Raw genomic sequence first — 15,734 nt, 5'->3', positions numbered from 1 at the left:
CTAGCAAATTATATCAACGGTTGGTAAAAATATATTTGAAAAAATTAGCTGTTTAGATAAAATGACCTAAGGGTATAATTATTATAATAATAATAATAATAATAATAATAATAATAATAATAATAACAATAACAATAACAATAACAATAACAATAACAATAACAATAACAATAACAGTAACAGTAACAATAACAATAACAATAACAATAACAATAACAATAACAATAACAATAACAATAATAATAATAATAATAATAATAATAATAATAATAATTGTTTTAAAAAAATAAAAAATATTTATAATTAAGTTAATCATATTAACTACTTGGGGGCTTTATTGACAAAAAAGAGTATTCAAATCACACAACAAATTGAAGTGAGAAACTATCCCACGATGTCTTTGTTTGGCAATCAGCAGTTAGTTCTTCAATATTAGTATATATTTAATATTTATGCCATAATTTTTATTTGCTCTCTCTTATGTCCCGTATTTGGTTTCAACTATACCTATACAATTATTTTATTAGCAATTATAATCAATCTTGATTTTATTATCTTGCATTTGTAAACGTAGAATTGCCTATTTAAATACGCAAATTTAACATTCAATTATCTATGTATGAACAATTTTAATATAATCTTGCCCTGATATACTTTAAAGTACTTATTTAAAAAAAAAAAATCATTCGGCATTATCCCAATCGCGCAATGCGCGTAAAAAACTAGTCTATAATACAGTTTAAAATTTTTACAATGCCTGGGAAGATTTTGTCAATATCGCCTCCACTGAGGCTTGAACTCACGAGTGCAACCTTGGTGCCATTAGACCACATGATCTTGGCATTTTTGAAAATATTAAATCAAAGAAAATTTATATAAAAACATTTGGCAAATTAATACAAAAAAAAAAAAAAAAAGGAAAATTTCCAAACACAGTTAAAACATATATTTTCTAGAAAAACAAACGAAAAAAAAAAATCTAATAAACTAGAGCAAGTGCTATATGTTGGGTAACCGTTGGTAAAACCGAATAATAATCATACAAAATAAGGATTATTATTTTCTGTAGAAAAGGGAAGGAAAGGATGAAGAGATAGGTTCGTGTTTGGTGTAGGGTTTTTAGCGTGAGTCGAGCGATCACTCTTTCCTTAAAACCTTATTTGCTACCTCCCACAAGTGCTAGGAGCGTTTATCCTAGGTTTTCTAGAATAAAATGTGCTACGATTCAATGTTTGAGCACCCAAACAAGGAATCCGACAAACTAGAGCAAGGTTTGAACATAATTTGGCTAAGAAAAGAGTAGAAGCAGGGAGTTTTGAGGCTTGAAAATAATATGATTTCTTGTTATAAAATTCTGCTACTCTACCCTCTCTTATATAGGGCTGTTGGAGTGATAGCATTCAATGAATGGCATTTAAATTGGTATTATAACCAATTTTGTAACACTTGAAACAGCAGGCCATTAAGTTGAAATGAATTAATAGGAAATTAATTTCGTAACGAATGAATTTAATCTACAACAGTCACTTTGGCCCTTAGTGTTTCGTGTGCTGGAGGCCGTAACGAACTCTCGTGCAAGGAATTGTATTAAAATCAATTTAGGTCGTAACGAACTCTCGTGCTTGCTCTTGGCTTCAGTTCGGCCCAACAACTCTAACAGATCTCGTGCTTGCTTCAGTTCGGCCCAACAACTCTAACGGATGAATTTAATCTACCCTCGTTGTTTCGTGTGCTGGAGGCCGTTCTCTCGTCAATCGTTATGCTATGAACCCGTGTCCAGCATGCATGCTGGACACGGGTAACCGTGCCGTTAGGCACTATTATCTTTTATTCTTCTTCTTCTTCTTCTTCTTCTTTTTTTTAAAATTTCAGACCGCTTTGTTATAGGAGTATATGTTCATAATTTTATTACTATATGTTCATAATTGTAAGTTCATAATGTCAGAGCTCTATGTTCATAATTCCATAACTATACATTCATATTTCCATAACTGTACATTCATAATTCTGTAATTGTACATTCATAATTCAATAACTGTAACTTCATAATTTTTGAAACTCTATGTTCACAATTTTAGAGCTCTATGTTCATAATTTTATCACTATATGTTCATATTGTAAGTTCATAATGTCAGAGCTCTGTGTTCATAATTGCATAACTGTACATTCATAATTGCATAACTGTACATTCATAATTCCATAACTGTACATTCATAATGCAATAACTGTAAAATCATAATTTTCAAAGCTCGATGTTCACAATTTTAGAACTCTATGTTCATAATTTTATCACTATATATGTTCATAATTGTAAGTTCTTAATGTCAGAGCTCTGTGTTCATAATTTTATAACTTACATTCATAATTCCATAACTGTACATTCATAATGTCACAAACGAATAACGCCGTTAACGGCGAGACAAAATCAATTTTTTTTAAATTGAAATGACACATTTTTCTTGCAATCTCTCGTGCTTGTATTTTCATTTCATCAATCTTAATAATTTTCTCATTTTTCTTATTTTTGAGATTTGAAGAGCCTCTATGCTATACAATTCAATAAGTCTTAAAAGAGCTCTTGTATAAATAGAGGGGCAAATCCTCTTCCCAAACCAATGTGGGACAAAACTTCACTTTTTCCTTTCATTTTTCCAACTTAATGGGTCTACTTTGAGAATTAATATCTCATTCACCCATTATCCATTTTGAGCGTAAAATATATCAATCTCTTCGTCTCATTACGAAGAACCCGAATCAACTTTGGCCCGACTCAAATCGGAAGTGGACCTCACTGATAATTGTACCACAAAATAACCACTTACCATGCCATTTTAAGCTATTTTTTCAACACTATTGAAAAAGCACGTGGATCTTGAATGCAAGATAAAGCCTAAGGTTCTACTCAATTTTAAAGAAATATTAAGCTGGAGTAGCTCTAGGATCTACTCCAGGCAGAATCAATAAATAACTTATAAAAGTAATAAAAGGAACCGTGCACCAGGAGATGTTAACGCAGTTCGGAACCTCTGATAGGAATATTTTTGTAAGTTTTGATGAGCCAAATGTACTTTAGATCCCCTTAGTTTTTAGGTCTTTTAGTACAAGCATCATAAATCAGAATATCGAGTCAAAGAAAATCTACCATATGAAGAACAAAATTAATTTGGAAAATTAATTTTGGTCCTACGAGTATTCATCCGAGGAAGAAGCATAAAGGAATGGCGTTGCAACATATGACCGGATGAGTCTAACGGTGAAATGGTAGAAGTCCTTACCCAAAATGATTATACCTGAGATTGATTCCCCCCAAGGATTTATTTTTTACAAGTCAAGAATTCGGACAAGCACAATGTTCTTAAAGGAGCACGATGCGAACAAGCACAATGTCCTTAAAGAGCACAATATGGCACAATGTGTACAAGCAAGATGTGCCAAAGGAGCACAATGTCTGAAAAGGAGCACAATGTCTAAAAGGAGCACGATGTGTCCAAAGGAGCACAATGTCTGAAAGGAGCACGATGTGTCCAAAGGAGCACAATGTGAACAAGCACGATGTATCCAAAGGAGCACAATGTGACTGAATCAGAAGCACAATGTTCAAGTCAAACAAGCAAGAAGTGCCAAAGTCAAAGGAGCACAATGTGGCAAAGAAGCAAGATGTTCAGAAAATGAATAAATTCGAAGGAATTTATTTTGAATCAGCCCACATGCCACAAGAATCCAAAATTGCCTGAAGATATTGATCAGAACGGAAAAAATATTTATGAAGACATGAATATAAAAACTTATCCTAGAAATAAATTATATCAGAAGAATTTATTTCAAAGATTCGTTGGAAATTCAAATTGACAACAAAAATAATATTTTAAGAAACAACTTGAAAATCAAGTTGAGATAAAATATTATTTTGTCAGGCAAGTTGACAATCAAATCAAAATTGAAGATCTACTATTGTCAACAATATCAGGCTATGAAGATTCAAATTTCAAATATCAAATTATCCCACTCCAACGGATATATTTGATTGCCTATAAAAAGCCATTAAAACTTGAAGACAAGAATAGATAGAGGTGAATACACACGAGATAAGAAGTGAAAAAGTGCAAGTGCTCAAATATTCTTAGAGACTTCGTCTGAATAGTCTCAAAACTAGTTGGAGAGAGATACAATTACCTTTGTATTTGTAATTGTAAAAAGAGTATAGCTGTGTGCAAAATACTCTAGGGAGTGTAGATGTGTGCAAAACACTCGGAGTTGCTAAGTGTAGCTGTGTGCAAGACACTTGGTTGGCGTTGAGTATAGCTGTGTGTGAAATACTCGGAGTTGAGTGTAGCTGTGTGCGAGACACTCGGAGTTGAGTGTAGCTGTGTGCGAGACACTCGGAGTTGGGTGTAGCTGTGTGCAAGACATCCGGAAGAAGTGCTTGTGTAGCGCTTATTCACTATTGTAACTGTGTGTGGAAAATAGTGAATTACTCCTAGAAGTGAATGGAGTAAAGTGGACTAGGAAGATTACGCCACTTCCGAACCACTATAAATTGTCTCTCTCATTTACATACCACACTTACATAATTTGCTCTATTTATCTATCTTATCCGACTAACCCGTTTACTATTCACAGTTAATCTTAATCTTTCGGGTTTAGTGTGTTTTCACGTATGCATGTGACTCAAACTTCACGAGCTTAAATATTGAATTATTCTAAGCAAGTTTGACGTTTTGCATGTAACGTTCGTTACACGGTCGACGTGACACGACATTTATTTACAATCTTGAATATTATTGTTATATATTGAGTGAACAATCTCCTTTATTTATTTAAGATATCTCTGTTACTTTACACATCATCTGTACACGTCTTACATGCGCATTAAAATAATTATTGGTTGGGCATAACTCTTTACATACTATTATTCCGCTGTGCAGTTCAAACTTACTCTATTTACTTGTTACTTAGAGTTGAAGTTACCAAAGAGTTATTTATTTTGAAAAAGCTTGAAAGTCTATTCACCCCCCCCCCCCTCTAGACTTTTACCACCCTATCGGGACCAACAGCCTCACTCCTACCTCTGCGGGGCCGCTCATGTCAACCCAAATCCACTAGACAAATAACAGGAGTACAAAAGGAAGAGATAACATTACACTTGAAGTATAAACTATATCTACTCCAGCAACTACGTGGACTTGACGTGCATGCTATCTTCTTTGCATCTCGAACCCTTCTTGAAATCTTGTTCACCAGTGCACCACCGATCAGATATATGAATCAGATATCTCAGAATAGAGAAAGTGGAAAATCTTCTTAAAAATGCGTAAATTGAAATGCTAAACAAAGCAGCATTTTATAGAGGTACTTGAGGTGCCTCCTTGATCTAAACTTGCGCATCTTATAACTCCTTATTTTTAGCTGCTCTTTTAATTTAAAGATCCCTGAGAATAGGGTCTTGACTAGAACCTTTTGAGCGAGAACATCCTTTGCTGTCTCACCTCCTGGCGCTGATCCAGTGACTAAAAACCTTAACTAATTTTTAGCCAACTAACTACTTTAAAAAGACAACTAATTCAAGCCAATATAGTAGAATCCAATGTGTAATATTTTTACACTTACAACTATATATATTTATCTATCTGACATGCATGAAGGTTAAGAAATAGTGAAGTGTGAACTCCTAACTCTAAAACTTGAAAGAAACAAATTAAATTGACAGGAACCAGTATGTACTACAACCTAACATTTGAAAACTATCTTTGAAAGACAAATATTAAGCTAATTCTATCTCCCTATGCATTATATCATCAAATATATTAGCTACATACAAAAGAGAATATATATATATATATATATATATATATATATAGATTTTGATTCCTGTGAGGTCAGGTCTTCCCGTGCGGTCAGTGCGGCATACACCATTAGGTATGCATAAATGCACCATACAGTGTTCGAAAATACACCAGAATGAAATGTCAAAAAATACACCACACACAAAAAAAAAAATACACCACATAATGGTGTATTTACAAACACTGTGTGGTGCATTTATGCATATCTAATGGTGTATGCCGCACTGACCGCACGGGAAGACCTGACCTTACAGGAACCTGACCCTATATATATATATATATATATATATATATATATATATATATATATATATAGACCTCCAAATGCCACAGAAGGAAGTTGGATCATCATATCCTCCAAAGATTTGAAGGGCACTCGCAAAAGAAATGTATGTGGCCAAAGTGATCTATCTTTTCACTATCTTCTAGGTTAGGATGTCAAACAAAAAATTGTAATCAGCGAATATTATGGGGTGGTGTTTTCCCCAACAATTCATCCAATAATGGATCATTGCCCATAGCGATCACTCCTCCATATGCATCAACTCCACTGCCCATTGCATTCGCTCCTCCATATGCAGGGACGGAGCCAGAAATTCAGTTGAGGGGAGGCGAAAAGGTACAGACGAATTCAGAAATTTTTTCCAATAAAGGCGAAACATTAAAACGAAAGAGATAGTTTAAAAATAAATAAATAAATTACCTAAGAAATATAGTTGTATATATTGTTGGATATGGACGAAAAATAAAACACATCAAAACTTTATAAAAATATTCATAACAAAATATGAAACATAATTAATTTGAATAGAAAACATATTATAAATTATACATCTCATTATTTACCTAAGAAATATACACTACTGGAAATTATGGAATTTTCGACCACCTGAAGGTGATCTTAAATCAAGTTGATATCAACAAGTGGTCGGAAATAGCAACAAAGGTTTTTCCGGATACCAAAAATGGTCGGAACAAGGCTTTTGACTTGATTTAAGATCACTTTCAGGTGGTCGGAAATTTCATAATTTCCAGTAGTAATAGTTGTAAATATTGTTGGATATGGACGAAAAATAAAACACATCGAAACTTTATAAAAATATTCATAACAAAATATGAAACATAATTAATTTGATAAAATAATTTGAATAGAAAACACATTATAAATTATACATCTCATTATTAATATAAAAGAATGTTATGTATATATGTGTGTGTGTATTAAATACACAAATAGCTATTAAAAACTAATTATTAATACCAAGATTTGAACACTTAACCTTTACTACTTTTAAATACATGCTCTACTAACTATTCCAACTCACTTCTTGTTTATATTTAGTATTTTTTTATACTAATACTAAAACATGTACTATATATACATATATACATACAATTATACAAAGACTATATATGGGGTGTGGGTGGGGTGAGGGGGACAACTGCCCCCTGCCCCCCCTCTGGCTCCGTCCCTGTCCATATGCATCAACTCCACTGGAAACCTCTCCGGCCAAAGTTGAAGTTTCCGATGATATGATGGTAGAGATACCGTGACGTTATCATTTTCGAGCCAATTGTAAATCTCCAAGGGAGTATCATTTTCATTAAAATCCCGAGTAGACAATCCATGGCTTCTTGATGTGTTTCTAAAGACTCTCTTTATCCGACACAGTACTACATCCTTGAGGACAACGTTTTTATCTCGGAGATAATCATCGGACAGGGAATATTCCTTCATGAACCAAACCTCCCCACGACGTTCATCGGCGCCGTCGCTCTTGCTTTTTGATTTTTTGGCTTCGTATCGCAAGCTTTTCTTGAATCCCATAACTGTTCTCGTTTCGTCGCCAACTTTGACGGGCTTTCCTGCATCCTGGCCCTTCCACGTCTTGTGGTCTCTGACGGTGTGCAAGAATCTTGAGCCACGTTCGCATTTTCTCCTCAACTCAGTGAAGTAATTAATAGCGGGTCATAAGGTGTCCGGAGCCAAAAATCTCCGACGGCTCTTTCCCTCCGTAAAGATCTTCCACTGCGAAGAAATCGGAGGTGTGCTTCAGAGGTTTTCCCAGGACGAAAGCCTCCAAATATTGCAACAACTCCTTGTCGGTAGGTTTGAATATGAAACCATGGGGAGAACGACGAGCCATGTACGTAAATTTTTAGTAGTAAATAAATGAGTTAACTCCATAGAGGTCAGATGTCCCTTATTTTTTGTGGCAATTTCAAATTTAGTCTCAGACTATCATTTTTGCCATTTTACATCCCGGACTATTATTTTTTGGACACTTTTAGTCTTTCGTATGACTTTTTCTATTTTTAGTAAGGGCATTTTTGTCTATTCATATTTTTCTTTTGTTATTTTTCCGATTTCAACCGGTTTAATTCGTTTAGAGCTTTAGGTAACCTCTGATTTTTAGTAACAATATTTTTCAACTGATTTTTAATAAAGTTCTAAACCAATTAAACCGGTTGAAAACGGAAAAATAACAAAAGAAAAATATGAAGCGACAAAAATGCCTTAATAAATAAGGATGACTATTTCTTTTAGCTTGCTAGTCACCAAAGTCACCTAGCTAAATAATGATATATATTGACAAAATAGAATTTATTTTGCCCAAATTATTGATATGCCTTAGATGACAATTACAGTAATTATAAATCACATTGCTATGGGATTACCCAAAGGGAAATCACTGCAAATAATTTATCATACTTAAAAGAATATAATTTTAGTGCTTTGTCAAAATAGCTTTGTTTATCCAAAGATCTTGCTTATTTGACTAGTGCTTGATTATTGTTGTTGTTGTTGTTGTTGTTGTTGGCATCTATTAAACTTTCTTTACCTTAAAAAAAAAAAAAAAAAAAAAAAAAAAAAACTCAAACATAATTTACGTAAGTTTATAGTCTGAATTGTTTAAAGTCTTAGCATAAAAGCATTAAGGTCAACGTATGTAATTTCAGCTTTTGCTCAATTATCGGCTTCAATGAATGTTGTGGTGAGGTTTAATGGCCTTAATTATTAATACTGGTATGAACAAATCTAATTCTACTTGGGCTTAACTAGACTAAACCTTTCCTTAAACATAAAGAAACCTGGGACCCTCACGGGCAAAAACTCATAAGAAGAGAAGGAATACCATTAATTAAGGATGGATGATGTCCAATAAAATGTGTTTAAACCTCATGAAGAGTACTGCGGCAGAAAATATGAAGCCTATGATGCCAAAAGTGGATATTGCATCTGAATTTATGGAAAAAATAAAAGAGTTATCAATGTCTGAGATTGCAGATAAGTCAATTGTAGGGAACTTGATGTTGAAATAACTTCTATGACGTTTGATTGGTCCATGCCAATCCATGATCACTGGGACCAAATGACCAATATTACAGCGAAATTAAAGGAGATGGGGATGAAGTTTTCTGAATCATGGCTAGTTCATCTAGTCATTAACTCACTTCCACCAGCAGAGTTTGGACAGTTCCTTATGAACTACAATACTCTTAAAAAAATATGGAGTTTTAAAGAAATCAAACATTTGTTGGTTCAGGAGGAAACGTGATTAAAGAAGTTAAGACATCACTCCATCCACTTCACATCTCAAGGAGGTTTAAGTGCCAATAAAAGAAAATCAGGTAAAGATGAGACTTAAATTGTATTTTAGTTTAAGTATCTTGTTAGTCACAAAAGTGGCCTTGTTATATAATGTTTTGGACTAAATGATTGTTTTATATGGCAATAAAATTCTATTTCACTCATTAAGGATGTCTATTTCTTTTAGCTTGTTAGTCACCAAAGTGACCTAGTTAGAAAGTGAGAGATATTGAAAAAATAGAATTTATTTTGCCCAAATTATTGATATGCCTTAGATGACAATAACAGTAATTATAAATCACATTGCTATGGGATTGCCCAAAGGGGAATCAATGCATTTATAATACATAAAGAATATAATTTTAGTGTTTTGTCAAAATAGCTTTGTTTATCCTAAGATCTTGCTTATTTGACTAGTGCATGATTATTGTTGTTGTTGTTGTTGTTGTTGGCATCTATTAAACTTTCTTTATCTTAAAAAAAAAAAAATCTCACACATAATTTGTGTAAGTTTAATTTATAGCATAAAAGCATTAAGGTCTAAGTATGTAATTTCAAATTTTGCTCAATTCTCGGCTTCAATGAATGCTGTGGTGAGGTTCAATCGCCTCAATTATCAATATTGGTTTGAACAAGTCCAATTCTACTTGGGCTTAACTAGACTAGACCTTTCCTTAAATATAAAGAAACCTGTGACCCTCACGGACAAAAGCTCATAAGAAGAGAATGAATACCATTAATTAAGTATGAATGATGTCCAATAAAATGTGTTTAAACCTCATGAAGATTACCGTGGCAAAAAATATGAAGCCGATGAGACCAAAAGTGGATATTGCATCTGAATTGTCTGAGATTGCAGATAAGTCAATTGTAGGGAACCTGATGTCGGAAATAACTTCTAGGACGTTTGATTGGTCTATGCCAATCCATGATCACTTGGACCAAATAGCCAATATTGCAGCGAAATTAAATGAGATGGGGATGAAGTTTTTTGAATCATGGTTAGTTCATCTAGTCATTAACTCACTTCCACCAGCCGAGTTTGGACAGTTCCATGTGAACTACAATAATCCTAAAGGAAAATGGATTTTTAAATAAACCAGACATTTGCTTGTTCAAGAAGAAAGAAGATTAAAGAAGTTAAGACATCACTCCATCCACTTCACATCACAAGGAAGTTTAAGCGTCAATAAAAGAAAATCAAGTAAAGAAGGCAAGACCCAACTTAATGCTCAGTCGTGTCAAGACCATAAAAGAATCAAGTGCTTCTTTTGCAACAAAATGGGGTGGCATTTGAAGAAAGATTGTCCGAAGAGAAAGACTTAGTTTGAAAAGAAGGGTAATGATTCTATCTCTATGTTTTTTGAATCAAAGCTTTTAAAATTACCAAACAATACCTAGTGGTTAGATTCCAGTGCTACTACTCATGTCTCTCATATTTTGCAAGGATTCAGTTATATCCAATCCACAAGAAAAACTTATGAATTCTTGTTTATGGGAAACAGGATGAAGGCACGGATAGAGGGAATATGGACGTATAGATTGATCCTAGATATTGGATATCATTTGGATCTTGCAAATTGTCTCTATGTCCCTGACGACCTGACCATGCTAGAAATCTTGTTTCAATTAGTAGGTTGGATATGTTGGGATTTTACATCAAATTTGAGAATCATACTTTTCATTTGTATAAGGACAATAAATATTATGATTTTGGCACTTTGATTGATTCTGTTTATCGTTTTAATCTTGATGTAGATTTTGTTGAATCCTTATTTCAAGTTGATAGTAGTATAGGAGTTAAACGTAGTGCATTAAAGGAAAACTCTACATACTTGTAGCATAAACTTCTGGGGCACATATCAAAGAAAGTTCAGTAAGCATATAAATCACGTAGAAACATAAATACATGATAAACAAGATCTTAATAATATACTAAACTCCAACCATAGCTTCCAATTGATGAAGGTTGAATAGTGATGCTGCGACAGAATATTACTAGGAATTTCTCTTGTGAGAATTTCACCATCTTGTGGGAGTAGTTACTTATAAGAATTAACTACTGATCCACCCACCTAATAGGTCTATGATCCACCGAAATTTATCACACAACAATCTTGTTAAACAGAAGGGTAAGATCCTTAGAGGGGTGTTTGGTTCAAGTTATATAAGATAACTAAGGTTATATTTGCTTAGAAATATAAGATTCCCATGTTTGGTTCAGGTTATGTAATTTTCCCAGGGAATGTCACATAACCTCCATATTAAGGTTTTAGCTATTGGAAGGGAATGTGAGATACCCTCCAATTTATCAGGTAATCTCACATTCCCTTGTCTTATTACTAATTTTAGACTTTTGGTATTTAAATCTATTTGTTTTGTTACCGTTATCCTATTTATATACATTAGTTTTAAACCAAACACGGGAATCTAACATTCTCAATAATCTAACATTCCCAGAAATCAAACATTCCATGAACCATTCCCTAAGGTAATCTAACATTCCATGAACCAAACACCCCATTAAGGCAAAGAATTTTTCCTTTGTGGCAAGATAGTTGTTCCGTAAGGGCATCCTCAATAGTTGGGGCTTTTTCCCATCGCACTCAATCTCAAAAACTCTTCTTCCCATTAATTTTAGTTTTTTCTCAGTTTTTTTGTGGACCCACCATTTTACTACTATATTTCAATTATTTCTTTATTATAATTATAAAAATTATTATTACAATTATTATTTATTATATTTAAATTATACATATCAGAATTAAAATAAATTTAAAATTATAAATGTTTACAATTTTTTTAGATTATAATTTTATCACATAAAAATTTAATAATAAAATTCAATCTAAAAAACTTTAAAAAAACCATAAAAATAAAAAGAAAAAAGTAAATTAAATTTCAATTGAGAGTGACCACCAAATGGCAAAATATTGGGCATAGGAAATATAATTGAATAGGCTCTGATAAATATAGGTATCAGAATTTTGGTTGCGAAATCTTAGGTATAGGAATTAGAATTAAATAGGCTTTGATAAAGAGTGGTATCAGTATTTAGATTGCCCGGGGAAGGGAGACCGAATGTTTCAACTCGATTAAAAAAAAAAAAAAAAAACTCTCCCTAAAGAAGAGACAACCGTACATCTGAAAACCAAACTAGAGCAGTTCAAAGCTGCTCTTGAGATTGCCCGGGGAGGGGAGCCCGAACGTAGAAACTCGCTTCATGTGCATGTCCTTGACATGATCTGCAGAGTTGAGGAATAGGGAAAGGGATGAAGAAATGGAGAAAGAGATTGCGACAATAATGAAAAAGGTGACCAACAAGGATAGTAAACTATCTAGGATAGCCATCATCTTGGAGGAGGCAGAGGAGGAGTGATTTCTAATAAAATAACTTCTGCCTATGTTTTAGTTATTGAAACATTTCGTGATGTTTTTAATGCATTTTCTATTTCTTTGTTATTTTCATCATGTTTAAATCAAACTGACAAATGAACTACACTAAATCCAAGCTATAACAATGTATTTTTATTTATAACATTCCATATTATTATCGGATAGAGATAAAAATTAGAAATCACCAGAAGAAGATCGATACCTCAAATTCTAAGATAATGGAGCTGGATAAGGAAAATACTAAGTTGAAAAACCTTCTTGAGTTTGCTGAAAAGGAGAAAATAGAGATGAAGAAACATTCAAAGACCAAGGAAACGTAGCAAACCTAACTACTTACTGAGGTAGACCAGTTGAGTGTAGTTGTGGAGATCATCCGGGAAAGCAATGCCCAGATGTTGGAATGGCTTCAACCGTATATATAAATAAACCAACTCCTAATCAGTAATCTATTCTTTTTCGTTTTTATTCGGTCCACTTTATGTTACAAAGTGGTATCAGAGTTTAGGTTGCGAAATATTGGACATATGAAATATAATTGAATAAGCTCTTATAAAGATTGGTATCAGAGTTTTGGTTGCGAAATCTTAGGTATAGTAAATAGAATTGAATAGGCTTTGATAAGGATTGGTATCAGAGCAGATGAAAGAAACTATTCAGATTGCACGGGGAAGCGGGGGTCCAACGTTTCAACTCGATTCAAAAAAAAAAAAAAAAAAAAAAAAAAAAAAAAAAAAAACTCTCTCCCTATTCACTATGAGTCGGTTCTTTAAGAAAGCTTCAAATCTCAACATTCTCCTCGAGAAGACCAACTTGAAGGCTGAAGAGACACTCAAAAGGTGATGTTTGACCTAGAGGAAATAATGACGATGGTCTGCAAGTCAACTATCAAGATTGCAGAAAAGCAAGGAGAAAAACGAAATATGAAGAGCCAACTGATCTCTAAAGAGGAGACAACCGTACATCTAAAAACCGAGCTAGAGTAGTTGAAAGCTGCTCTTGGGATTGCCTGGGAAGGGGAGCCTGAACGTAGAACCTCACTTCATGTGCATGTCCTTTTGACATGATCCGTTAGGAATAGGGAAAGGGATGGAGAAAATGGAGAAAGAGATTGCAATAATAATGAAAAAGGTGACCAATAAAGATAGTAAACCATCTAAGATAGCCATCATCTTGGAGGATGATGAGTGATTTGTAGTAAATTAGTTTCTGCCTATGCCTTAGTTATTGAAACATTTTGTCATGTTCCTAATGCATTTTCTATTTATTAGTTATTTTCATCATGTTTAAATTAAATGACAAATGAACTACATTAAATCCGAAGCTATCACTATGTATTTTTATTTCTAACAATTCACATTATTATCGGATAGATGATAAAAATTTGAAATCACCGTAACTGCCTTCTTCACCGGAAGTATGCACTGCCCCCTTCACTAGAAGAAGGCACTTCCCCCTTCACCGGAAGTGTCACCGGAAGAAGACACTGCCCCTACAGTTCCGGATGAAGTCAAGATACCTTCCTCCAGAGATTGCCAAGAATGACAAGAAACTTGCTAAGTTGAATGCTATCATCCAGAATATGAATGAGATGGCCAAAATGGATAGTGAAAACCTGCAACATATCGTGCAGTAGATGAACAAGATGATCGATACCTCAAATGCTAAGATAATGGAGCTGGATAAGGAAAATACTGAGTTGAAAAACCTTATGGAGTTTGCTGAAAAGGAGAAAACAGAGATGAAGAAGCATCTAGAGACAAAGGAAACGCAGCAAACCTAACTACTTACTGAGGTAGAGTAACTGAGTGTAGTTGTGGAGATCGTTCGGGAAATCAAGGCACAAATGTTGGAATGGCTTCAGCCGTATATATAGAGAAACTAACTCATGATCAATAACAAAAACTAAAAAATCAAAACCGTTAAAAACTAAAAATAAACGAACCAGATGACGTCTCACCATCTCATCAAATGAGACCGTCTCACCATCTCATCAAATTATGGGTCTCATTGGATCTTATATATATATATATATATATATATATATATATATATATATATATATATATATATATATATATATATATATATATATATATATATATATGAACAAGTTCTTAGGTGAGAACAAAAAACCAATCTCAATTTTGCATTAGGAAAAATCAAACGGATCACGCATGGATCGGGGTTTTTGGAGTGGTGGTGGGTGGTGGGTAGGGGGTGGGTCTTAAAAAAGTAAACCCGCGATGGGTCGGGTTAGATTCGGGTTCTATGTACAAAATCCGCCTAGAACCTCGTCCGACCCACCATGTAGTTATTTATAAAAGTTTTTATAAGTTCATGTAAATTTTTACTATTTTTATATCTAAACTACTAAGTTTATTTTTAAAAATTAACAATTTAGTTATTATATTTAAATATTTCTATTATTTTATGTTTTATATAGTTAATGAATTTTATTATTTTATTATGTGTAGGTAATTTAAATATTATTTTTGAAAAAAAAATAATAAGATTATAAGTGGTGAGTACTCGTAGTGGGCACCCGCACCCGGTGAGGGTGGGATGGGTTTCGAAAGTGTCCACTCGATGTGGATTGAAATGAGAGTGGGTGGAGAAAATGTAAAATAAGTCAGGTGATGAATGTTGCCATCTCCGATCTACGCCCGACCCATTGTCATCCCTATATGTTATCTACCAATACATATTTCGTTGTTACAAACTAAAGTTAAAGTTACCGCATTTTTTTTTTTATTCGAAAGTGTCCACTCGATGTGGATTGAAATGAGAGTGGGTGGAGAAAATGTAAAATAAGTCAGGTGATGAATGTTGTCATCTCCGATCTACGCCCGACCCATTGTCATCCCTATATGTTATCTACCAATACATATTTCGTTGTTACAAAC

The sequence above is a fragment of the Ipomoea nil genome, unplaced genomic scaffold, assembly GCF_001879475.1.
Source record: "Ipomoea nil cultivar Tokyo-kokei standard unplaced genomic scaffold, Asagao_1.1 scaffold1286, whole genome shotgun sequence".
NCBI classification, from domain to species: domain Eukaryota; kingdom Viridiplantae; phylum Streptophyta; class Magnoliopsida; order Solanales; family Convolvulaceae; genus Ipomoea; species Ipomoea nil.
The sequence above is the reverse complement of the archived record's forward strand: the minus strand, read 5'-3'. Positions refer to the sequence as shown.